We start from the raw sequence: 6,185 nt of genomic DNA on the forward strand, positions 1-6,185 counted from the left end.
GTTTTCTTTGGAAAAAGGTCTGTAATACAAAGCACTACCTTTGACAGAAAAGGTTAACTTTCTTAAAAAGTTATTGAAGAACTGAATAAAAGAGAAAAGTTACTCTGGGAGGCTGAGTCCAGAGGGTTGAAAATTTTAACCCAACCTGATCTGGGTTAGTAACTCAACAAGACCTGACTCAAAATAGGAATTAAAAAGATCTTGGAATGTAGCTCAGTGTAAAGGCTCTGGGTAATCCCCAGTACCCTCTGGAGAGAGATGGGGGGGAGAAAGGGAAGGGAAGAGGGAGGGGAGAGAGAGAGAAAGAGAGAGAGAGAGAGAGAGAGAGAGAGAGAGAGAGAGAGAGAGAGAGAGAGAATACATAGATATGTGGTATTCCTGCCTGTTTGTGGTCTGTCTTCCACTCCAGTGATTGGGAAGGTATAGACCTGAGGTATAGCATGAACATTGCCTGGGAAGTTCTTACAAAGGTGAATTTTGAGGTCCACTTGAGATTTACTGAATCAGAATCAAAATGCAGACTGAAGACATCACAGACTTTCTCAGACCTCCTGCTGACTTAGATGTATACTCAAGTTGAAGGACCACTGAAGTGCTCAATTATCTGATTGATTTTTCTCTTAAATACCTTTCTATTTTGCATCCCAACTAAAAGTTTTGTTTTGCCTATCCATCAGTTACTGGAAAAATTCTGAACTCCTAACAGATAACCTCCTTGCAATTATGAGAAACAAGACTCCCTGTGTCTTGAGTCTAATTGTTTTGTTCACAGTGCCTTTCTTTCCCATATTTGTCGGCTGGTAAACTTCTGCCTTGCTCTAACATGAGCACAAAGCACCCCTACCACAAAGAAAACTGCTCTGAATTCAGTAATAAACAGTGGTGCCAAGTGGCCTCATTTCACATCCCCAGTACATTGTTATTATTTTAGTAATTTTTATAGGCTTCTTTTCAGTAGTTGAGTTCTTTTAAGGGCAGAGAGAGCACATTTTATAAATTATTATACCGCCAAAGCTGTTCATTATCTTTAAAACCCATAAGTAAATAGTGTATGGTTGTTGAGAAAACTGAATCAAAGAGAAGTACAATACACCAACGATGCAAATAGGTAGTTTATGTTTCTGTTTTCGTCATATGAGCTCTAATATAATTACTGGAGGCTTTATTTTTACCAAGAATTAGAGATCTATTTGCTTTCTCTGATTTTCTGAATCCTTTTATATTCCTACCAAAAAAGAAAAAAAACCTCTTCTTTTAACCATGACTCGGGTTTGCCGATCACATAGAGTAATGCAACAGCACCCTATAGAGATGTTATTTTTCTAAAGTACTCATGTGTTTTTCAGTTATCAGATATTTACTTTTCATCTCTGTTTCCCTCACTGTTAATGTTACTGATGTCTGACATCTTCTGCCATTGAATTTCAGGGAAAGGGAAGGCAGGTACTGTCTGGAATGAAGGTTCAGATTTGAGTCTTAAATTCTTTAGGTTATAAGTGACCATAGAAATAAAACTGATTTTTGCTTACTGCTCCATCCCAGTTAAATATGGAAGTGCCAGTGCATACCTCATACTTAATATTTATTGAGTAGATAACTGAGTGAGTTAAAGCCTCCTTAAGAAAAAGCAGCAGACTCACCAGAAGTGGCATCCACTGCCACTCAGCAGTGCCACCTATTATCAGAGAAGATAGCTGAGGTATAGACCAGCTATCAAAATAAACTTGGGGTTACAGAGAAAATTGCTCAGCTCTCCCTTCAGGAAAAAACTCTGCATTTATTGGCAAGGAGTTTGGTCACCTGATGGCTTCCTGCTACCTTTAGTGCTGCTTGCATTTTCTGACATCAGCACCCTACCTAGCTGTGAATGTCAAAGTGCTATGAAGGTCTGATTATTTATGCTCAAGCATGTAAAAATTAATCATTCCTTAGGATTTGCTCTTGGATTAGCAGAGCCTCTGTTAGACCCTCAGTATTTTCTTCCTACCTGGACTTTCTTCTTTCCATCTTTTTTCTCATAGGTGTCACTTCTGCATGCTGAAGGGGTTACTTTCCTTGTCTAATCCTGATTCCCCCGCCTTTCAATTTTCACTGAATTTAGCTTAAAATGAAGCACTAGAACTCTTACATTATGTTGAAACCTGCGTCCCAGATGTTTCACTTACATGATTATGTTACTTGTTGTGATGCCATAGAAATTTTTCTTCTCTCATAAAGTTTCATGGAGATAAAGTGACAGAACTCTGATATATTGTGGTTAATTGAGTCATTTTATTAGACAAAACATTCTTTTTTAGTATGAGACTGAATTAATCAGCTTTATTATGAGAATAAGGTTCAAAAAACAAAGGGGGCAAATTGGCAAACTTAAATTTTGGCCCAGAACGAAGCATGTGTAAACCTGGGTCCAGAGGAACTGTGGCTGGTAAATAAGGAAAGCATCATTAAAAACAAACCAAGTACTTTGTACAGAGACAAGAAGAAATATGCCTTCTGGACAGCTCAACAATCAGCAAGACCCTATCAAATGCAGGTTCAATGGTGGGAAAGTGTCAACCATTTCTTTTAGGAGAGAGTCCCAGACAGCCTTGCTTGAGAAGGCCCTGCTAGGGGATTGGTTCCCCAGGAGTCACTTCACTGTGTTCATCCATCCAGGCACTCAGAAACTTCTGTAGCCATGGCCAAGAGGACCTACCTACTGTTCCCACTCACAGAAGACATTGAGGTTGAGTACATGCTGCTGATTTTACTTACATGCAGGATGGGAGGCCAGGCAAGAAATCCCTAAATGTTCAGTGTATGAAGCTGTGGGAATGAAATCAAAAGTGTAATCAAGACCCCAGAAAGTCAGAGAGGTCAAGAATGTAGAAAGTCAGCCAAGGAAAGGTTCAAGCCATGAAGAGAGGGGTTGTGGGCAGCAAATAGCTAAGGTTATAGGGTTGGGGCCACCCATGTTATTTGGAATTTATGTTTTACCACCATGTATCCCAGATGTCTTCCATGCATATTTTCAGTCTTATTTTGGTCCAATTCTTTTCTATCTCCCTATCCCTCTACTCCTTCAGTGTAGAATGGGAATATACACTTTATCATTGTACATTGATATTATGTAACTTGTTTTTTTATTTTATCGAGGTTCATAGCTAAGAATTTGCCTTGAGTCTCAAAAAAGACTTGGGCTTTTGAAAAATGCTGGAACTGTTGAGTCTTTGGGGAAGGGATTATTACATTTCTTGTTGTGCAAGAGATAGTTGTATTATGTTAGGCAGAATCATGAACTTGTTGCCTTTACTTGGAGATCAAGTATGGTTTAAGGAGATGTGTTTAGGTAGCAAGTTGAAAAGGGTTATGATGTTGTGGGTGGGGTTAGCTCCAACCCTAGGTAGTCAGAGGGTGTTAGGGATCCACCATGGGGATTGTTGGAGCATACTCCTAGGTGTACATGGATGGGCCATAGAGGTGTGACCTTGGGGTTTGTGTCTCTTCATTTATTCCTTCCTTCCACTCTGGCACTTTTCCTTTGCTCTGCTTCTCAGCCACCATGAACTAAGCCTCTTTGTTCTGCCATGTCTTTCTACCAGTATGTTTATTATATCTTGAATACAGCAGACAATAGCCTGAATTTCCCTAAAACTGAGCCAAATTAAACCTCTCCTCCTTTAAATTGTGGGTGTTGGGAAAGTTGACTTACACAGTTTTTAAATTTAAAAAAGTTTAGCCATAGATAGTGGGTGTAACCTTACTACTAATTGTAACAAAACCAAATTTTAGTCTAAATTGTGTCACACATGTACACAAAACAGTTCCTGGAAAGCAAGAACAAAAATTGCATACAATTTTTCTGTTGGTTCAAGAAAGCCTCGAATCACTCTCTTTTACAAATTTTCATTAAGAATTATAAGAAACATCCACTTAAGTCAGCCAGTCATATTGTAGAAGTAGACGCACCATTCCTAATGCAGGATTCTGTGACCATTGCAGCTGAATCAGACAGCTACAATCCCCCAAAATCTAAGGCTGGATGCAGGAATCTTTGGGGATTTAGATTGGGGCATTGTTCCCCAAAATGTAGACCACAAACATTCACTGATAATCTTCGCACTGTGTATTGCTTATTCGATGCCATAAGTATCTTGCTTATATTGCAAACTAAGTAATGCCATGTTTCTTTTTTTCACAGAGAATCTACTAAACTTTTAAAATAATTTACAGACATTATAATCAAAACCTTAGAGAACATCTCTGCTAGTGTACATTTTTTTCCTTAGTTCTCCAAAGATCTTGTTTAACCTCCTAATTTTATCCACTTAGGAACCCCTGCATCTTCAAGAACAAACATACTTAAAACTTATACTAACCTCTTTTTATTAGGCCTTCATGTAAGATGTTACTTGAAGGATTACTGAATGAAAATGTTGGAATAAACTACTCTTCTACTTTTGTGCTGCTTGATTTTTCTCAGTGAGAAAACTGCCTGACAGAAGGAATTGAGGAAAATTGTGTAGTGACAGAGATAAGCTTCAAGAGCTTTTGTAGTAGAAAAAATGGTACTGTAAAGACCTAGTGGCAGAAGCAAGATGTTTATATAAAAGACCCAGCAAAGAAAATGATTTGGCAGGTCAAAGTATACTATTAAAATGGGCATGAAGGACCAACTGTGGTTTGTTTCCTGCCCTCTGATACCTCTTAAATTGTGCACCTGAAAAGCTTCAATTTGGTAATTGTAATTGACCTGGATCATCAAGTGAGTCACAGTGTGTGTTTATAAGAATAAGTTACCTTGGAGAACTCTTGAAGCTCGAAAAGACTGTTCTCCAAGAAAGCAAGGCTAAGAATAGCCTGGAAAGAGTGAGCCATGTCACTCAGCTGAGCTGTGTGAGCTGCTGCAGCTCCACACAGACTAAGTCAGGAGCCCTGACATTTTGTCAGGCCAACAGAGCACGTCATGGTTTGGCAACTCTTTTCTCTTTTTGACCAAGGATTCCTTTAAAAATTTTTAATTTATGTTTAATTAGCAACATATTATTCTGTATATTTATGGGGTACTTTGTGATGTTTTGGTATGTATACATGGAAGAAAATTCATTCAATCTAACCAACAAGCCAGGAGCTCTTAAAGTCTGCTTTGACAGACACTATGGAAGGGGAGGTATTCTACGGTGGACTCTGTGGACCCTTCCCCTTCTTTGTGTCCTTCCTCAAGGTTTCCTAGATTCTGAGAGATGGGAAGAGCCACAGACATTAAACAAGGAAGACAGCAGTACACAAGTCCTTGATTTGTGCGCTTGATTTCCACTGCCTTCCCACCATTTCTCAGGGCAAGCAAGTACTTCTAACAGATACATTCTACTTGACTAATGAGATGAGGAACAAAGAAACTCAGCATATAAAATTTGAGGACCCTGAAGAGTTGAACGGTTGATTATCCTCCTTCTGAGCAACAGGTCTCAACTTTTGCCAGTTATTTGTTTGAGGTCCAGTAAAGCCCTAGTCCCTTTCCGTAGAACATGGTTCATGTGTTTCAAATTTTATAAACTATCCAGAGAGATTATGATCACAGCTAGTTTCTCTCTTCTTCAGGTAACTTCACTGCAGAGAGAAAAAGGCCCTGAGATTACATGTCCACAAAGAATTAAGAAGTGGTGGGTGTCATATAACTTTTTGCATGGATTAAAATTAAAGGTAGTCTGTGAACTAAAAATAAAAGAAAGGCAATGATGAAATCATGAAAAGTCTCTACAGGAGGTCAGAAAGAAAAGTCTAATTGTGAAGACTGAGTTGTACTATATCTGTTATCATTTTGTTGAGTTAGCCTTCAGGCACACTTTGGTTTAAGTAACACTACTTTGATAATTTAAAATACATCAAATGAAAGGTCACGGAACTATTTGAATCACTTAAGAAGCATCTTTATCACATTACTTAAAGCACTTTCTTAAAACAGTGCTGTAATTGATCAACTAAGACAGAATTGAATATTTTATATTACTGTATGGGGTTGGTAAATTTTAGGAACCCTGAAGTCAGCAAATTTTCATGTTGCATATTTAGATTTTAAAAGAGCACTTATGAAATTTTTCTTGAAACTCAAACTGCCACTACATAATTTACTATTGTTTAACATTTCCATCTTATGATGAAAAAGAATGTGTAAAGAAGGAGCTGAAAGTGGGAAAGGTCATGGG

Source organism: Fukomys damarensis, unplaced genomic scaffold, assembly GCF_012274545.1.
Source record: "Fukomys damarensis isolate Sample0158 unplaced genomic scaffold, DMR_v1.0_HiC HiC_scaffold_5, whole genome shotgun sequence".
Taxonomy (NCBI): domain Eukaryota; kingdom Metazoa; phylum Chordata; class Mammalia; order Rodentia; family Bathyergidae; genus Fukomys; species Fukomys damarensis.